Consider the following 21,306-nt stretch of genomic DNA (forward strand, 5'->3'; position numbering starts at 1 on the left):
AGAAACTATATTAGTATAAACGAAAGCTAAATCTTGAGATTAAACCACAGTCTTAAGTATAAATTTTACTGTTTATGGTAGTTTTAATAAAAAGTCTCATACTTTTAAAATCATGTACGCATATTTATCGATCTACAGCAAATTGTAAACAGTTTTCTCCGAATTTTTCAATTGGTAATCTCAGAATAACATATTATGAATATAATATGTGGAAAATAAAATCGATTTTATTACAGCAGTGTTGCCAATTTTGATAATTGTCAATGTACTATGATGTGTCTTCTAAGAATAAAACAATTGTGTTTCTGTTGTGCTTTGAATGTGACGTGGAGACTTACTAAGTAACTCTATGAAGGCGTAAGTTATTTTTCATATTAATACTATATTAGGACTTCCGTCAGGACGTACTTTTACACAAAAAATTCTACTCATATCAATTCCCATCAAATTTTAAAAAAATTTCTTTAAAAATATACGGGAAAATTGATTTTATTATATCTGTAAAATTGTTGCTCCAAAAAAAAACTTGATTTTTTCCATCAGGCTTCTGATTGATGATGCTTTCGAAGAACAAGCCTTTTTTGAAAATAGAAAATATAAATTATCGAATTTTCCAGCCAATTTCTTACAATCATTGATTTTGATAACCTCAAAAAATCGACCGATCTAATCGTTGTTCCATATTCGTGTGAAATTTAATTATTTTGGAGAATTTTTTTTATCACAACATTGTACAATACTAGTCGAACGATGTGCAAAAAACCGATTGAAATTTCATTGATTAATAAGAAAGATACAGCATGCACAAGGTGTCCACTTTATAAAATGAACAGTCCTTAGGCATGACGAAAACAGCCTATTACGATAAAAATTGCAAAAATAATCATTACACAACAATTTTCAGAAATTGTAAAGTAATGGTGAACACATATCGATACGATTTCTGGTACCTTCAAATGACCTCTTACGAAATCGCAAATATTTTTTTACGCAACTCGTTGGATAGCTCGATTTTGACAGCACTCGTTGTAATCAATGTACTCTTCGTGCTATAAAAATTATCATTCGGCTACTTGTTGCATAAACCATAGCGATACAAAATTACATAAAATATCTAAACATTGGAACAAAAGTTGAATTAAATTATCAACTTTATGCAAAAAAAGCTGCGATTTTCTATTGTCGAGATGAGTTCATCAGAAAAAAATCTTTATCAAATCTGTGCTCATCAGTCATTTTCTATACCGTAAACTGGGGGGAAGTTGATCACTTTTGAGCGATTCTGTGCTATAATTCCTAGTGGGATGCATGTATTATCGTCCAAATATTTTTAAAACCTGTATTGGTTGAATGTTTAACGAATTATACAAACGAAATTTTGAAGAATTGTTATCGTAATAACAAAAACAATTTTTGGAGATCAAAAAGTAGTGTTTTTGATTCCGGGGTGTAGATGATCAATTACTGCGATATTATTATTATTATTATTATTATTTATTGAAATTCGTAACTTAAGACACACATCTTTTATGTTACATGATTTATCATGGTGGAATTATCGTTTAGTTTGATTTGAAACTGGATTGAATTGGATATTTAAGTATAAACAGACAATTAAAAACTAATTACTACTACGATTAAAATGCTCAAAAATCTTCCTTCTAAAGCTTGCCAGTCCTCTAGATTGAATAATAGTGAGATCATTAGGGAGTGAATTCCAGAAGGCAACACCTCTCACGAAAAAAGTTCCACCATGCTTGGCAGTGCGATGACGTTGAATTGCAAATTTTCTTGATCGACTTCCTCGAAAAGCAGACAATTTGTCGTATAAATAACCTGGAGTTTTATAGTTGACAAGATTAAAAATGAAATGACAACATCTTAATTTGGAAAAATTGTCAAAAGAGCATCCAAGCAGGTTAACCTGTAAATGAGATACATGTGAAAGTCTATTCAATCCATAGACAAATCTTACGCATGAATTGAGAGCTACACGCATTTTTTGAACAGTACGAGACGAAGATTGCATAAGCCATAGATCACATGTAACGAAGTGAGGCAAAACTAAACTCTTGAAGAGCTTAAGTTTAATATCCGTATTCAGGAATGCTGCAGTTAACTGAAGATTTCGTAATTTAGCATATATTTTACCACACTGATACATAACAAAAGTATCCCATTCAAAGTTTGATTGAATGTTGAAACCAAGGCTCATAGCACATTCAACATAGTTAAGAACAACATTGTTGAGCTTGATTTCCGGTTTCACAGAATTGAAATTTCCAGTGTTGATAAACATAGCGTTGGATTTGTTTGGATTCAACATGAGTTTATTCTTAGTGGCCCATTTGAATATTGCGTTGAGATCTTCATTGATTTTCCAACCAGCTGCCTCAGAATGTTCAATATATATTTGTACATCATCTGCAAAAATGTGTATACAACAATGCTTTACGATTGAAGAAAGGTCATTAATGTACAAAGAGAATAATATTGGTCCTAAGATAGACCCTTGAGGTACACCTGAAGCCACATGCAACAAACTAGAGAATTCGCCATTATTAAACACTGTTTGGAATCTATTATGTAGGTATGATTTAATGAGATTAACAGCATTAAGCGAAAAGCCATAATTTGACTGAAGCTTTCTACACATAATATTGTGTGAAACACTGTCGAAGGCCTTCGAAAAATCGAGCAGAATAAGTAAAACAGGTTTGCCGTTGTCTAAAATAATCCCCTTAAGCATGGCTGTTTTTGTGCTATGTTTAGTTCGGTAACCAGATTGAAAGCACGAAAGTAGATTATTATCATTAATATAGCTGCAAAGTTGATTTTTGATATTTTTTTCAAAAACTTTAGAAAGTGCACAAAGTATACTTATAGGGCGTAAATTTTCAACAGTATTTAATGTGGACTTCTTCTTCACAGGAATAATTTTAGCTTCTTTCCATGCTGATGGAAAATAACATGTTTTAATTATAGCATTGAATAAGTGGACAATTTGGTTTACAATCATAGGAGATATAATTTTTTATAAATTTCAGTGGAATATTGTCGAGACCAATAGCATTGGATTTAACTTCATACAGTGCATTTATAACATCAACATTACTAATTGCATTGAAATGGAACGAACCCCAAGATGAACTACTGGTATATTGAAAAGTTTCATTAGGTGATGAAAAGTTTTTTGAGAAGCATTCGTTGATCTCGTCAGCACTATAGTTGGTGACACTAACAGGCACAGTTTTACAAACATTCATCAATTTTAACCTTTTCCACAGCTCCGTAGATGATAAATTTGAATTTAACTGATCTCCATAATAAAGTTTCTTAGCTTTGTGAATAAGTGAGTTAACCTTATTACGTAATCGTTTAAACATAACATGATGTTCAACATTATTAGTAGACTTCCAAAGCTTAAATGCTAAGTCACGATCAACTATTGCTCTACTAATAACGTCGTTGAACCAAGGATTGTATTTTTTACGCAACCGCACAGTTTTTAATGGGACATGTTTATCAAGTAAGAGCTGCATATGGTTATTGAGCGTCTCATTTAAAATTTCAGAGCTGTCAATACGATAGAAATCAACCCAATTGATAGATTCAATATCGTGTCCTAGTTGCTCAGCATTTATTCTGCTATAATCACGGTAGTTGATAACATTATTGTCTACATGAATTGTATTAAAGTCCAAAGATGCAAAAATAATATCATGGTTTGAGAAAACTGGAGCTTCAATTTGATTAAACCTTAAAACATCTGATAAATTATTTGAAAGATGTAGATCTAATTGCGATGAACCTCTACCATGGAAAAAGTTGGTTCGCTACCAACGATATGGAGCTGATGAGCAACAAGCACTTCTCGTAAATTCATAGCTTTCTGTAGCATATTTGTATTAAAATCGCCTAAAAAATGAATTTGGTTGTAAAATGTACCATATTTTGACAATAAATTATCTAACACTAGCGAACAATCAACATTTGGGGGGTTGTAAAAAGATCCTAGAAGTAGTTTAAAATTGACTAGAATAAGTTCCACTAGAATAAATTCAGTATTGGCAATATTATCACAGTTTGTTTTCTCTATCACATTGTATCTTAATCCATTTTTAACGTACATCATCACGCCTCCTCCCAGGCGGCCAATTCTATCACATCTGATTACTTGATAGCCATCAAGCATGATTACTTTATCATCAATTCTCTCATTGAGCCACGATTCGCAAACACATATAACATCAACATTTGATATGGCAGCTATTCTTCGCAGTTCATCAAGCTTTGAAAGTCTACGAGCACATGTACTCTGACTATTTAGAGAACAAATTGAAAGCTTTCCGGGATACAACGCGGATTTCATTACTACTCCAGGGGTACACAAATTCGTGAAGGTGTCGTTAGGGGTTAGGTTATCCATTATCAAGAACAAGGATAGCAAACTGAAGAAGAAAGAAGATTTTGAGCACAATCATAATATTCGCAACATACATTATCCACATTTTTTTTTTTCACAATACCAAAAAGCAAAACCAAAATACAGAATCAAATCAAAAACCACAAAACTAAAAAACTAGCATCACTGCTGTAGATTTATAGCATAATTAACACAAACGTCGCTACAGATTTCCATTGGTATCCATGTATGTCCCAGTCTCCTTGTAGTGTGTCATCCAGCGGGTACAGTTGTTCGTAAATTGACTTTTAGGAAGGAACAGACGGAATGACTTGAGGATCGGATTGGAAGGAAGAAAGAAAAGCTTAAGAGGACAGGTATGTGTACAGTACATTGACTTTCAGGTGGAGGAGACACGGACTTACAAGGAAAAGAGTGATGGGAGAAGAATAACATTAGGGGAAGGGTACATCATTGCAGTAACAGCTCGATATCATTCATGGTTGTTATCACTCTCTCAGGTCCTCCGTCAATTGGCTTAACATATACATTGCCATCCCTCGAATAGACTGCACGAATTTTTCCAGTTTTCTTGAGTTGAAGAGCCTTTGAGCGAATCTCTCTTGCGACGGGAGTAAGGTTCTCATTAATGTATACTCTTTTGTTGACTGGAAATCCGATTTGCGACAGAGTGATATTCCTAGTCCGCAGATAGCGAGAGAAAAATTCATTTCTCTGAGCGTTGAATGCAAATTGGAGCAAAATAATGGGTGCAGATCCAGCGTTTGCTCCCGGTTATGATAACCGCCTTATATCTACTAGTGGTATTCCGTTTTCGAGGTATCCCAGAGAACGACACCAAGTATCGATGTAGCTGCGTAGATTTTCTCCAGACGTGTACGGGACTCCGCTAATGATGAGATCATTTCGCTTCATTGATCGATCTACAGCGTGAGTGGCTTCAGCTTTCGTACGCTCAACAGACGACACAAGCTCACCGACAGTTTTGTTGGTATCCTCCCGTAACTTTTGCATGTCTGAAGTGAGATCAGAGCGTAGTTGAGAGATCTGCGACGAAAGTTGATCTCCCATTTTCAGTATGTCTTCCTTCGTAGTTCGCTGATACGATACAAACTGAGATTTGACTAGCTTTGCTAAATCAGCAACACTCATATCAGAAGCCGTGGTGTTCCGTTGTTGCGACACAGAGTTGCTACGAAGTCTCATAGTGCTCAAATCTTCCTCGGACATCATGGTCGCCTCACAGATAACGGGCGGCAAACTATATCACAGCACGTTGACTGCTCGAAAAATGGTGTATGTACGATCTTCGGTGGTTCCACTTGGATGAAAATAATTAATCCAGCGATTTTTGTTCAAGTTGTAATGTAAATGGTGCACAACAACTGGATAATCATTCGCGACGTTTTTAACTAGCGATACATCGGTCTTTAGTGATTTTAGGTGCCAAAAAAAGTATGCTTTTTGCTATGTGATTCGCAGTCGTCTACACAAACGTCATGCCACCAAACAGTATAACACAACACTTAGGCAACATTAGGCTTCCTAATATAAAGAAGTATGCTATTCACTAAATTTGGGGTCTCTGAATCTGAATCAAGACTTAAAAATCTTACAACTTATTGATAAATCGAGTAATTTTTTACTTGAAAGTTGTGAATTACAGATTACATCACATTAAACGCCTAAAGGTAGGCAATTTTCTTTGAATTTAGCAACCCTCTAGCAAAAAGATCATTTTTTTCTATAAAATAAGAGTTTGTATCCTCAATACAAATTCGAAACTGGGTACACAAAACATATCTGGAATGTATGAAACAGTTCATTAAAACTGTAGCTTTATATAGCCGTGGAAAAAGTCGATTGTTTGGAGAAGAACCCTTCAACAGTTCATGAAACATTTCCTAAAAAATCTGTTTTTCCATGAAATAATTACCTTGAATGCCAAACCGAATTTATGAGAATCAAGAGTGGCTATCAGGTAATGCCACAACTCAGATATTGTAATAATTGAAATCGTGGCATAGCTCTTATAACAGTCTATACATGTGGGTACGGGAATGATCAACTTCTCCCCGCTGATCAACTACACCCCGAATTACTGTATGTCTGGGCAAAATTTAAAATAACCGTAGGGCCCGTTTTGAGGTAACGCCTTTTTGATTGTATTATTTCTCAAATTCCAAGGAAATCTGATATATTTGGATGTGTTTTTATTGGCCGTGATCATCAGAAAAAAATATGCCATCAAAATTTGATTCAAAGTTGATTTGTTTAGTTGATTGTAACCTCTTGGCTTAGTTCTGAATGAGAAAATAGACGAAATTTGTAGTTAGTAAAATCGGTCGCCTCAGTAATTGATTATTGATTTATATCCAATCACAAATTCTTCAGCAGTGCTCATTTAACTTCTGAACAGGCAACATTGCTGCACCTGGCACGAAAGATAGCACGCACAAATCATGGCTACTATGTTTTACTGCATATATCCAGTGATGCCTGCAGAGCAGCCCAATAATTATAGCCAAAGTTTTACAACTCATTCAAAAATCAATAACTAATTACTGGGGCGTCCGATGTAAAAACGGTCTTCGGCAAAGTTGTAGCTGATTATTGTATCTCACAGTATCAACGTAGTTCTAATCTCCAAGAGCACATCGGCAAACACTATGACTGATTGAATGAATTGGTTGCTTTTCCCATTGTAATTCCCATATAAACTTTAAAGGACTTATGCAGTCTCCGTTTTCATCCAAATGAGTTCAAATTTTGGGAGGACACTCAGAATTTGATCTAGAATCGAATGAGCGGTGTGGAGAACCACTCGATTTTTTGAACCACTCTAGTAGTTTCGCCCTTTTTAAGGTTTTTACATTAATTTTATAAATATTAATTTGGCATGTTAATACCGTTAAGCATGTTCAAATGTTTTCAATGACAAATTTTATTAACATGCCGCCAAAGTCTTTCGTAAATAACTGCTTTTCCTTAGGCTCAAGCGCTATAAGGTATTACGGAGACAATTTTGTATTATTATTATTTTTCATGAAATATTGTTATAGATCAAGTCCAACTAGCTAATTTTGTACTGCCTCGGAACTGAAATCTCATTTGCTGAGTGATGAACTATTGGTTAAACTATGTTACTCTAGACCACTATCAATACTTTTGTGATCATTTGTCACATACATTACTACATTGAGATTTTTCATAAATTAATCATTTTACTTGTGGGTTTCTCGTTTTTTTTTCAATCACGCAAACACGTAAAAGTCCTGAATATATATCTAAGAATCTAAATCTTTCCGTTATTATTTGAATTCATTGAATTTTTAAATCGGAGCTTAATTTTACATTTCTTTCTTACAAATCAGTATTCAAATTGAAACTCTCCTGAGAAGATTCTACCCCGTAAAAATGAATTTTATTTCCCCGAATGTCATTAACTCGAGTCTCATCACCCTGACGCACTATTACGCTGAATGTGGTTGAATGATATTGCCCCGAATATATGATTACCTTGAATGACGTTACCATTATCACGGGAATGGAATTCGAAGTAGTGCCATTCTAGGAACTGGAGCTCGAGGTGATGGTCTTCAGGCTTATGGTACTCTAGGAAATGGAATTCAGAGTTAAGGGGTATAGTTAAAAAATAAAGATATATAAGATATGGTAAAATAGAGTGGCTTCTGCGTAACTTCCAATTTTAATTACCGTAAAACGGGGTATCTTTGATAATGCGGGTAACTTTGGTAGTGCGCAACCCACCACATACTAAACGAAATATCATAACTTCTGTTAATCAATTGCGCAAAACAAATGCAAAACTAAAGAATATAAGTATGACACTTCATGTAAGAGCGGTTTTCATTTGAATCAAGAACATTTGAGGATTTTTATACGAATATTGAAAATTGACACAATTTTAGCATTTTCGAAACGCTTACAAACAATCTGTTCTACGATCACTATTTGATGTAGTTTTGAATAGTTGGCCATTTATCTTTGACAGCCTGGTTATCATAGAACTTGAATACGGTCTCAAATCTCTTAGCGAAAAGCATTTTCACAAATTGGGACCATTTTTGAAATCTAAGTCAGAAATTTCCATATAGCGTTAAACGCCTAGAGGTATGCAATGCCCTACAAATGTTCGTTATTCATTCAATTTTGTTTGAATTATGCTCCAATATCAAAGTTACCCCAAAACAGAAAACCAACTTTCGATTATGTGAAAAATTATATATCCATTCAAAATAAATCTTATGGCAATCTGTCAACTGCAATCAATAGCAAGGATGCCAGTACTTGTTTTAAAAATATAAATTATAATTATTTGAAACAGCATGCATAAATATTCAAGTTTTCTTCCAAAAAACTATCAAAGCTACCGCGTTTTACGGTAACTCCAAAACGGGCCCTGTGATATTTTTTTTTAAATTTTGCCCAGTCATGCAGCTTAGCTAAAGAAAACGACTGGTGAGCACAGATTTGATGGAGATTTTTTGAAATGAATTAAATGTTTGAAATAATACTTATAAAGAATAAAAAAAACCCTAACACACAACGCACAGTATTCTACATTAGAAATTTAATAAGTGCAACACAGTACAAGACGAACTTCAAAGTTTCCGCTTCGCTTTTTGCCATTATTATATCGAACAAATTGACAGCTTTAATATCTGCATTTTGATATAGTAAATGATTAAAAAAGATTTCATTCCGTCGACTCAATAACATTTCAATTTACATAATGACAGCTCGTCCCGAAGTAAAACTTTCCGAGGGGTGATTCAAACGCGATTTCCATACTAAATTCAAACTTGTTTTAAAAATAGTTCCAGGGCACGGAAAATTATGAAACTTTGGATTCTGGCTCAGTATTTAACGTAGAATCAGAATATGTAAAAAACAGGATACCCCTAAACAAGCCAATTATTGCTGTTTCTTTTATTTGGTGACTGAACAGTAAGTGAGTTTACTGTATCATATTCACATTATGAAATTCTGGATTTTTTTTTCAACTGAAGGTGTTATCTTGTTGCCACAATTGTAAGCTAGGTCATTTTTCTCATGCAAAGCATGAACAATGATATAACATCCTTCATTCATTTATTTAGTTAACATTTAAACAGATAACGATGAATCAACAAATTTACGCCAAATACTCGGTTCGTGGCCGCGTCTCTTCATCGTCGGTTCTGCCCCACGCTCGCCAAATCGATATGCACTTGATCCGCCCACCTAGCTCGCTGCGCTCCACGCCTTCTTGTACCACCCTGATCCGAAGCGAATACCATCTTTGCAGGGTTGCTGTCCGGCATTCTTGCAACATGCCCTGCCCATCGTATCCTTCCAGCTTTGGCCACCTTCTGGATACTGGGTTCGCCGTAGAGTTGGGCGAGCTCGTGATTCATCCTTCGCCGCCACACGCCGTTCTCCTGCACACCGCCAAAGATCGTCCTAAGCACCCGACGTTCAAAGACTTCAAGTGCTTGTAAGTCCTCCTTGAGCATCGTCCACGTTTCATGCCCGTAGAAAACTACCGGCCGTATGAGCTCTTTGTGCATGGTACATTTGGTGCGGGCGTGAATCTTTTTTGACCGCAGCTTCTTCTGGAGGCCATAGTAGGCCCGACTTCCACTGATGATGCTGCTTCCTAGGCGAGGCCTGTCGCGCTCGGCCCCACCAGCTAGCATGTACTTTGTCTTGGTCGCATTCACCACCAGTCCAACTTTTGCTGCCTCGCATTCCAGGCGGGTGTACAGGTCTGTAACCATTTCAAATGTTCGGCCGACAATGTCCATATCATCCGCGGAGCAAACAAATTGACTAGATCTCGTAAAAATTGTTCCCCGGCTGTTAAGCCCGGCTCTCCCCATAACACCAATAGCGTAATATTGAACAACAGGCACGAGAGTCCATCACCTTGTCGAAGTCCCCGGCGGGATCCAAACGAACTAAAGTGTTCGCCTGAAACCTCCACACAATATAACATCCTGTTCATTGGTGTAGTAGGCCTTGAACTGGTAAGAGGTTGTTTTGCATCGGCTGACATTTTTTCCCTTTTCAGGTGGGAAAATTTTCAAGTTTCCTTCTACTGGGATTCCTGTGTGGTGCGATTGGTGAAGATTTCCTGTGTGGCGCGTAGAAGAAGTTATCCTGTGTGGCGCGGAAGAAGAAGATATCCTTTGTGGAGCGATTGAAGAAGACTTCCTGGGAGAAGATATTTTTCAAGAAGGATTTTTTGGTTTCGGACCCATTCGAAGTTTCAAGCTTTTTGCGTGCAAGTGGAGAAACAATTTCAAAGGACTTGTTTGGCATTTTGAAGTTTAAGCTTTCCCGGATCAATTTATTTTTTCAAAACTCCGCTAAGTATCATTTTTGTTACAGTTTATTAGTTTAGTTTAGTTCATTTTCTTCATTGGATTTTTTCTACCACGGCTATGGATGTGGATGATAAAGGTTCTGGCTCAAAAGAAGATGATCCTCCACCAGGACCGTCTTCTGTTACAAAGCCATTGCGCATTAAAATTTACCCTCCATCATTTTCTGGCCCTTTTATAGTATTTTTTCGCAAAAGAGATAAACCTATTAATGTTGTATGAATTTCGTCTAAGGTTTATGAAAAATACTCGTCTGTCAAAGAAATCAAAAAGGTTTCTCTTGACAAGTTACGAGTTGTTTTTGGTTCTCGTGATGACGCCAACTCCCTTTTGGAATCTCAGCTTTTTGCGGGATCTTATCGTGTATACGCACCATGTGATTTTTGTGAAATCAGTGGTGTTTTATACGATGAATCTTTAGAATGTAATGACATTATTAATCATGGCATTGGAATATTTAAAAATAAGGCTATTCCGGCTGTTAACGTTTTAGATTGCCACAGATTATCTAAACTTTTTTTAAATGACAAAGAAGCTCAATATGTTCACTCCAATTGCATTAAGATTACTTTTGCTGGATCAGTAATTCCAGACTTTGTAGAGGTTGAAGGAGTTATTTTTCGAGTTAGGCTTTATTATCCTAAATTGATGCACTGTGAACGATGTCTTCTTTTCGGACACACTGTACAATTTTGCTCAAATAAACCTAAATGTTCGAAATGTGCACAATCCCATTTATCATCTGATTGTAAAAAACATTCAGAATGTTGTGTTTATTGTAATCAGAAACATATTGCCTTGAAGGATTGTCCTGTATATATTAGTAATCAATCAAAACATAATCAAAAACTTAAAAATAGAAATCAATTTTCATATTCAGAGATTTTGAAGAATTCAAAAGACATTTCAACTCCTAATGTTTATGAGTCTTTACCAGATGATGAACCGGATAATTCATTGAATTCAGATAATTTTGTTTACAAGCCACCTCCTAAAAGAAAAAGAATTCTCAAATCATCTAGTCAACCTCTAGAAAGTAATAATTCTAAAGTAAAATCATTTGACAAAAATTTTCCTTGTTTGATTCCTTCTACTTCTAGTACTATCCCAGGATTTCAACGTGTCTGACCCACCAAATAATGATTTTAATGCAAATAGCAATGCTTCTGATGAAAACAAAAATGTTCAAGACAACAATTCAATGTTAGGTATTTTGGAAGAATTAGTAGAACTGCTAGGTTTTAGTGATATTTGGAAGAAAATAATAAAGATGATTTTACCATTTTTGGTTACAATACTTGATAGATTGAATTCATTTGGACCAATCATTGCTTCATTATTTTCTTCGTAATGGCTAATAATAATAAAAGTCCTCTGAATATTTTACAATGGAATTGCAGAAGCATAATTCCTAAAGTAGATAGATTAAAAGCTCTGATTGCAAATAACAGCATTGATGTTTTTTGTTTAAATGAAACATGGTTGACTGAATCGAAAGTTTTATGTTTTCCATCATTCAACATTATTCGGAAAGATAGGGATATTCCATTTGGAGGGGTTCTGATTGGTATTAGAAGTGGCATCGAGTTTAAGTATTTGAATTTATCATTAAACATACAACTTGAACATATTATAATTTCCGTTAAACAAAATGATTCTAATTTTTGTATTATTTGTTTATATGCTCCTCCAAATTCGTCTTTCTCAATATCTGAAGTGAAAATGATTATTGATAATGTTCCTTTTCCATTTTTTATATTGGGTGATTTTAATGCCCACAATTATTCTTGGGGAAGTGATAAAGTTGATGGTCGTGGTTTGTTAATTATGGATCTTATTGATGAATGCAATTTGAATATTCTTAATGATGGTTCATTTACAAGAATTGCTGTGCCTCCTTTACAAAATTCATGTATAGATTTATCTTTATGTTCTAGTAATTTAGCTTTCATATCATCTTGGAAAACAATAAATGATCCAAATGGAAGCGATCATCTTCCTATCTTGATTAAAGTTGCTAGTTCAACATGTAGTACAAATGTAGATAATTCCCATATTCATGATTATTCAAAAAATGTTGACTGGATGAAATTTTCTGATTTGATGTCCACTTCATTGATACATTTAAAAGACCTTTGTTCACCAATTGAAAATTATAATCAATTCATTAAAATTTTAGTAAAGTGTTTACAAAAGTCACAGAAAAAACAGTCAGTTTCTAAAATTCAAAAAAATAGGCGTCCTCCATTTTGGTGGGATGAAGATTGTTCTATTGCTTTGAAAACCAAATCGAATGCTTTTAAAAAATTTCGTCGCTCTTGCACTAGAGAAAATTATTTGTTATACTGTAGAGAAGAAGCTATGTTTACTCGTATTACTAAATTTAAGAAAAGGAATTATTGGAAACATTTCATTGAAAATCTTGATAGAGAAACTTCATTATCAACCTTGTGGACTGTTGCAAAAAATTTAAGAAATTATGATAATTCTACTACAAATATATTGGAATATTCAGATAGTTGGATTAATCAATTTGCATCTAAAATTTGTCCTGATTTTGTTCCTCATAATATAAATTTTAAAAACAAACAGGCCATCAATTTTTTTTCCTGAGCTTTGTTCTCCATTTTCAATAGATGAGTTTAATTTAGCTTTATCTATTACTAACAATACTGCTCCGGGTATTGATAATGTTAAATTTATTGTTCTTAAAAGTTTGCCATATGAAGGAAAAGTTCATTTACTTTCCATATATAATTGTTTTCTTTCACAAAATATATTTCCATTAGAATGGCGTGCAATCAAAGTAGTTAGTATATTAAAGCCTGGTAAAGATCCCTCTCTGGCTGATAGTCGTAGACCAATTAGTTCATTGTCTTGTCTTCGAAAACTTATGGAAAGAATGATTTTAAATCGCCTTGAATTATGGGCAGAAAAGAATGAAATTTTTTCCACTTCTCAATTTGGTTTCAGAAAAGGTTGTGGAACCCGTGATTGCACAGCACTTTTAGCATCCTAAGTTCAATTATGTTTCAACAGGATACAGGATGTTATTTCCACTTTTTTGGATGTATCCGGGGCATATGACTCCGTACTTATTGATTTACTTTTTCAAAAAATGAATGATTATAAAATTCCTCACATTTTATCCAATTTTCTCTACAATTTATTTTCATTCAAAATAATGCATTTTTATCACAATGGATCTTCTAAAATGGTCCGTTATAGTTATTTTGGTCTACCTCAAGGTTCTTGCTTAAGCCCTTTTTTATATAATTTATTCACTTGTGACATATCAACAATAATTCCAAATGGATGTTATTTTTATCAATTTGCCGATGATAAGGTCATTTCCGTTAGTGGTAAAAATAGAGAAATCATTCGACATTATATGCAAATTTGTTTGGATAATATTGGATTATGGGCTTTCAATAATGGTTTCACTTTTTTAGTTCCAAAAACTAAGTTTATTATATTTTCACGCAAATATTCCACCATAAGTGTAAATTTATACCTTAATGGTTTTGAAATTGAACAAGTAGATGATTATAAATATCTTGGTATTTGGTTTGATTCTAAGTTAAACTGGAATTCACATATCAAATATGTTCAGAAAGTTTGTTCAAAAAGAATCAATTTTCTTCGCATCATTACGGGCACTTGGTGGGGTGCCCATCCTTCTGATATGATAACACTTTACAAGACTACAATACGCTCAGTTTTGGAGTATGGATGTTTTACTTTTGGCTGCGCTAGTCAAACAAATTTTTCAAAACTTGAAAAAATTCAAATTCGTTGTTTGATGGTTTTGGTTTGACTTTTATTAACGAGATTTTTAGCCCTGGGCTAGTTCATCTCGGGACCAATGGCTTTACTTCCCTTCCGAAGGAAGTCGTCACAATAACTTTTTACGTCATAAGTGACTATGTCGGGGGATGGGATTCGATCCCAGGTCCTCGGCGTGAGAGGCGAGTGTTCTAACCACTACACCAGGTCCGTCCCCTTCGTTGTTTGAGGATTTGTTTAAAGTTAATGAATTCTACTCATACTAAATCTGTTGAAGTTTTAGAGGGTGTTGTTCCTCTCAAGATTCGTTTTAATGAATTAAATTGTAAATTCCAAGTTTAATGCTTTAATAATAAACATCAAATAATTAATACATTAAAAGATTTACAAGAAATTGATCCAACTTGTAAAATGATAAACGCATTTGATTATTGTTCTACAAAAAATATTGTTCCATTTCATTCCAATTGTTTTTATAATTGTGATAAAAACGTTCATTCTTTTCATCCGTTAGTTGATATATCTTTACAAATAGAATTAAAACAAATTCCAATTAATGAGTCTTTGCGATTTGCTAAATTATTATTTGAGCGGAAATTTGATGGGTTCGATCCTCAATGTATATTTTATACAGGTGGATCTTTCACTAATAATAATTCTGGGTTTGGTGTTTACCATGTTAATAATACACATTTTTTTAAATTGCAATCACCTTGTTCTATTTTTGTTGCTGAATTATGTGCTTTATATTTTACATGTAATTTAATTAGGGAATGTTCTCCAAACATTTATGTTATATGTACAGATAGCTTGAGCTGTTTGAATGCTATTAAATCCGTTAGTTTCAATTCTAAATCACATCATTTAATTTTATTGTTACGCAAATTAGTATATGATTTGCAGTCTCAAGGATTTATCATTAAATTTGTCTGGGTTCCAGCTCATTGTCAAATATTTGGTAATGAACAAGCTGATTCCTTAGCTAAATTAGGTGCATCTAGTGGCATTATTTTCAAACGTGACATATTTTATTCAGAATATTTTACTAAATTAAAAAGAAATTCCATCAACTTTTGGCAAATTGATTGGAATTCTAGTGATAAAGGTCGTTGGTGTCATTCCATATGTCCAAAAGTAGATAGAAAACCTTGGTTTAAACATCTATCTGTTGGTAGAAATTTTATTTATCTTTTTTCAAGACTCATGTCCAACAGTCATTTATATCGTATTAATATTGTAGATTCTAATTTATGTGATTGTGGTGCATCTTATCAAGATATCGATCACATTGTTTTTCATTGTCAGAATTATGTTTTGCCCAGGAAAAAAAATTATTGATAATTTTCAAAAATTAAATCATTCTGTACCTACATCGGTTCGAGATATTCTTGGTAGTAAATCTCTTGTTATGATGAAAATTATTTTTGGATTTTTAAATGAAATTCGATTTACTGTTTGATACTGCCTTTCAAATTTTCTTTTCAGAGTTCAAGAAACATATTGTCCCTCGGCTTTCGTTCATCGATGTTTCCCTTCAACATTTTGGCTCTGTTATGGATCGTTTCCGGTCGAGCCTTTTATATTAGTTTTACTTATTTTATAACGTTTTTCGAAAAGATGAAGAGGTTTTGCGCCCTTTTGAGAAGCATTTCATTACAAGAAAGAAATCACTCAAAAGGGTTTTTCCCTCTTCCAAATTCTTGTTAAAATAACTAAATAAATAAATAACATCCTGTTGAACGTATAAAAAATTTTTGTACATTGGATTCTAGAGCACCTATAATTTTTTTAGATTGACTTTAACATTATAATAATTTAGCCTTTCTAATAAGACAAGCCGAATTAACAGCTAGTATAAGAATCTCAAGAAAATATGTCATTTTTGTTCTGCTTCGCTTTATTCATTTCATTCTTCCTTATCGGGAAAATAATTGAGATGAGGATAAATTTATATACACCCTCTTAGATTGTCAAGAAATTAAAAACGTCATGTTGAATGTCTTGGCATTAGTAAAAATCATGCTTATTACAAGTTTCAGAAGACCTCACAGTTAGACAAGATTATTACACTTATCAAAAGAACCGTGTTTAAAATGTTTATACGACCAAACGATCTTCAGGAAATTAAACTATAATCAAGCTAAGGGTATATTCACTAACTTCATAACGTTGAAGGGGTGAGTGGGTGTTTGTTCTCGTGATGCTACGGCTAATGCAAAATTTGTACAATATTCATATCAAAACTTTACGAGGGGGTGGGTGGGTATCGAAAATAGCCATTTTTGCAATTTCTCATTGTAATAGGCTGTTTTCATCATGACAGATACGGCCTACTTTCCAGCACTGAAGTATCCAGTGCCGGAATAGTCATTACGCAATTGAAATTAGTGCTGTAATAATTCATTACGCAACTGTTTTTTTATTTTCCAGAAATTGTAAAATAATGGTGAATGCATTTCTGATACCCTCAAGTGGTCTTCTACGAAACTGCAAAAAATGTTGTACGTAACTCGTTGCAGAACTCGATTTTTACAGCACTCGTCGTAATTATCCCACTCGACAAGCCTTGTAGGATAAATTTACGACTCGTGCTGTAAAAATCATAATTATGCAACTTGTTCCGTAAACTACTATTTTGGCGTTATGAGATTTTTGAATAAACTTTAAATTTACTGAGAGCTTGTGAGCTAATGCCTAATCTTTCTATCTTTGATTTTCCCCTCTGTACCTAGCAAATTTGCCATTCAAACTGACAACTGAATAGATAAAATGGAAATTTGAAACCATACAAAATATTCGTTTAGCAAGCCAAGCATATGCTAACTAGACAGCAAATAATTTATACAAGAAAAACATTTTCAAACTGAAAATTAAAAACCCTCCACCACAAAAGTGGGATCAAATTCAGAAACATGATGTTTTTGTATTCCATGTCTCCAAACCGTGAACATCATACCAAGTGCGAAAGGGACACCCTCTACTTCAGCGAAAACAGCGATTCCGAAACATCAACAACTTGTATACAACCGAAAACACATACCTACAACTGCAGGAGATTCCCAATCTGGACTCCGGTTTTTCTCCTCGTGTCACGCAAAGCACTCCGAGAGGTCTCCTCGAAGTTGTTGCTACCGCTGCTGGGCAAATATTTGCTTTGTCGGAATACACACTTCTTTTTTTTCTCGGTAATATGCCACCCTCCTTCTGCCCTGGACAAAAAAAAACTGTCAGCTGCTCAAACAGAGCGAAGCCGAAAGCATACGTTTCACGTTTCTCTGCCATCACGCTATGTTCAAGGGGGGTTGTTTTGCAATTTTCATGTTGGGTGGGTGTTTCCTTAGTAGACAGTCCCCTATAATCACACTAGGGGATTTTTTACGATTGTTTTGCTATCTAATATTTTTTTGCTATGAAAATCAGGAGCTGTTTGTCCAAGAACCATTGATTCACAGCTTGATTTGGTCCATTGTAGAATTTTTAGCGATTTTTACTACCTTGTTTCTTATGACCAAGAGCACCTTCAAATGAATGAAAACCTAAGGTGCACAAAAGTTGCATGATAACCTCCTTTGAACATTGCGTGTGCCGGTAGGCTACCGTATAGGGTTCATTCAAATATTACGTAACGCAAAATTTGACAATTTTCGACCCCCTCCCTCCCCCACGTAACAGCTTTTGTATGGAAAATTTTAAATTTTTGTATGGACCGTAACAATATGTGAGACCCCCTCCCTCCCCCTCTTGCGTTACGTAATATTTGAACGATCCCATAGCAGCGCTTTATGCATTGGGTTTCCATGTTGTTTTATAGTGATTGCATCAACTCTCTTGAGTGCGAGATAGCATCGCAGTCGCAGGCGGCTGGGGATAAGAATGGTGGAACTTTACCCAAAAACGAACGCGAGAAAGAAAAATGCTCTCTCTCACACACGCACACACAACATGGCAACAACACGGTAGTAGGGGGAGCCATAAGTGCTCAAAGCACAGCACATAATGCACCGTTGGAAAGAAAAAGGAGGCGTGTCGCAAAGCAGTAGCATGCTGGAAAATAAAAACTCAGCATGCCATGTTCCGTAATAGCGCGCTCGTAGGAACGAAAGCAGCAGGCGAGGAGGAAAGGAAAAAACGTTTTTCGGTTGAAATTTGATACAAAACGAGATATAAATGACGCGCAAATTGCTGGTAGTTTCCCTCCTCTGGCAAAATAGAGCACCCAGAAAACAAAAATAAAAGCATCCGCGTTACGCTGTAAAGTGAGGAAACCGGAACGAAGGAATATGTTTTTGCTATTGTGTGCCTTTGTAGGAAAGTGTGCTTTTGTGGGGTACTCCGGTTTCCAGGTTGATGTTTTTTTCGAGGAAAATTAAAAAAGATTGATGTGGTTGCTTTTCGGGGAATGGCTTCTAGGAATATTAGTGGGAATTTATAAATGACACTGATGTTGATTGAAATCGTAAATTGTTGTTACTTTCTTGATGAGAATTGTGTGAGAAATCTTGTGATGATGGGACAGCTTAAATTACTTTTATAAGGTACGCAACAAAGTGAAGAATGATGATTTTTACAGCACGAGTAAATTTATCCAACTAGACTTGCCGTGAAAAAAAGGTATGCACTGATATGCACTACTCTAAGAAATTTTCTGAAAGTGTTGTTTTACCCATTGAAATAGGTCAAGCTCAGAATGTGGTACTTGGTTGTTGGTGAACTTTAGAAGACATCAAAGTATGCTTTTTTTTTTTGCAATTTTTCATCATTGTAGGTTGTTTTTTATCACGCCAGTCTGTCATGAAACGGTATGCTTTCTTGCACTAAATTATGCAGTATCGTAAGAGTTATAACGCTTAAATTGCGTAAAGACCAAAAACATTGCGTTGTCTTTTAATTACGCTACTGCTTTGAGTTGTGTAATGAGAAACTACACAACATGTTTGCAAAATAATGGTGAACGCATGTAGATAAGATTTCCACCCTGAGGTGGCCTTTCACGAAATTGCAGAACAAATTGTACGCAACTCATTGCAGAACTTGTTTTTGACAGCACTCGTCATAGTTATCCAATTTGGCAAGCCTCGATGAATAAATGTACAACTTGTGCTGTAAAAATAATTCTGCAACTTGTTGTATAGGCAATTATTACCCTGTACAGGTAACATTTATGGTTTTGCCATGGTTTCAAAATTAACTTAAATCTAAAGACTAATATTAGAAGTGATTCACTACTAATTATAAGAGGCAACCTTCTCCTATATGATTTTAAGAATGCCTATTCACTTTGTCGTGTTAAGATTGCCCTTATTCAACTGATATTGAACAGTGTTGAAGATTATGCAATACGTAAAAAGCTTACCGCATTATTTACCAATTGACGCTTTTTACATTCGCAGAAGAGACTGGGTGGACTTGACTATCGGAGGGAACACATGATCCCACTTTTTTTTTGAATCTTAAACAAATTTATTTATCTATATAAATAAAAATGGAATGGTGTTTGTATGTCACAAAATAGTAGGAGAAGGGACTATCGGATTTTGGAAATTCTTGCATAGTTATGTTCCTAAAGTGTTCCTACGTTTTTGTACGTACAGTGTTATAGACGCATTAAAAAAAGGTCTTCCCAGTCTTCCCTATCCGTCAAAATATCACTGACGGCCTATTCTTGAGATGGATTACCGTAGAATTTTCTTCTTATCAAAACTTCTCTAAGAATAACTGTGAACATTCTTACAGAAGTTTCTACCGAAATTCCTCCCAGGACTCATATGAAAAACAATCTCGTTTTCATTATTTTATCAGGATTTGCATTGAAATCTTTCAAATGATTTCATAAACATATCTTTATGAATACATTCGACAGTTTTCAATGGCATTCGGCCAAATGGCCGGACACCTTTTCATTAAAATATATGTTGGGCTTTTTCCTCCAATTTCATGAGAAAATTTCTTCAAAAGATCATTTAGTAGTTCTTAAAATGATTCTTCCAAAATTGTTTAAAATATCCTCCAAACATCCAACCCTGTCGTCCTGCTTAGTCGCGCTTAGTCGACGACTAAGAAGCTTTTCTCAGATTTTTTTTAGAATTTTTCGCCCGAAGCCATAAAATATAATGTATGAAATCAACAACAATCTAACGCCCTATAAGATATCAATCGAAATTTTCAACCTGTACCTACCAACGCCCTGGAGTAATTTAAACCTATTTGCATAAAATTTTATATATACATCATGAGTATATCATCGCCCTGTAGAAAATCAATCGAAATTTACGAGCTGTATCAACGCCCTAGAGTAATTTCACCACATCGAATGGAAATTCCAGGCATTATCAACGCCTCAGGATAATTTGACCTTATTCCACATATATCAAAATCGAAAACTCCAAGCAGTATCAACGCCCTGGAGTAACTTGTCCCATATCCAGCTTTTTACACTCGCCATGGTATAAAAAATTTGACAGGAGCTTACAACCGCCACTGAACTGAAACTCGAAAATAAATCCTTAGTAACCCATCACTCACTGAAATAATTTTCATTGCTTCTCTGTCACTCAAACTAAAATTTAATTTCGATTTTCATAAATAATGCTTTAATAATCATTCCCTTTCTTTTTTTAGGTTTTATTCAGAGCAAGTACGCAATACCTGCAGCTTGGCCATATCATTGGAACCATGTATAGCTGTACAACACTTCCGTAAATCGAA

Source organism: Aedes aegypti, chromosome 1, assembly GCF_002204515.2.
Source record: "Aedes aegypti strain LVP_AGWG chromosome 1, AaegL5.0 Primary Assembly, whole genome shotgun sequence".
NCBI lineage: Eukaryota > Metazoa > Arthropoda > Insecta > Diptera > Culicidae > Aedes > Aedes aegypti.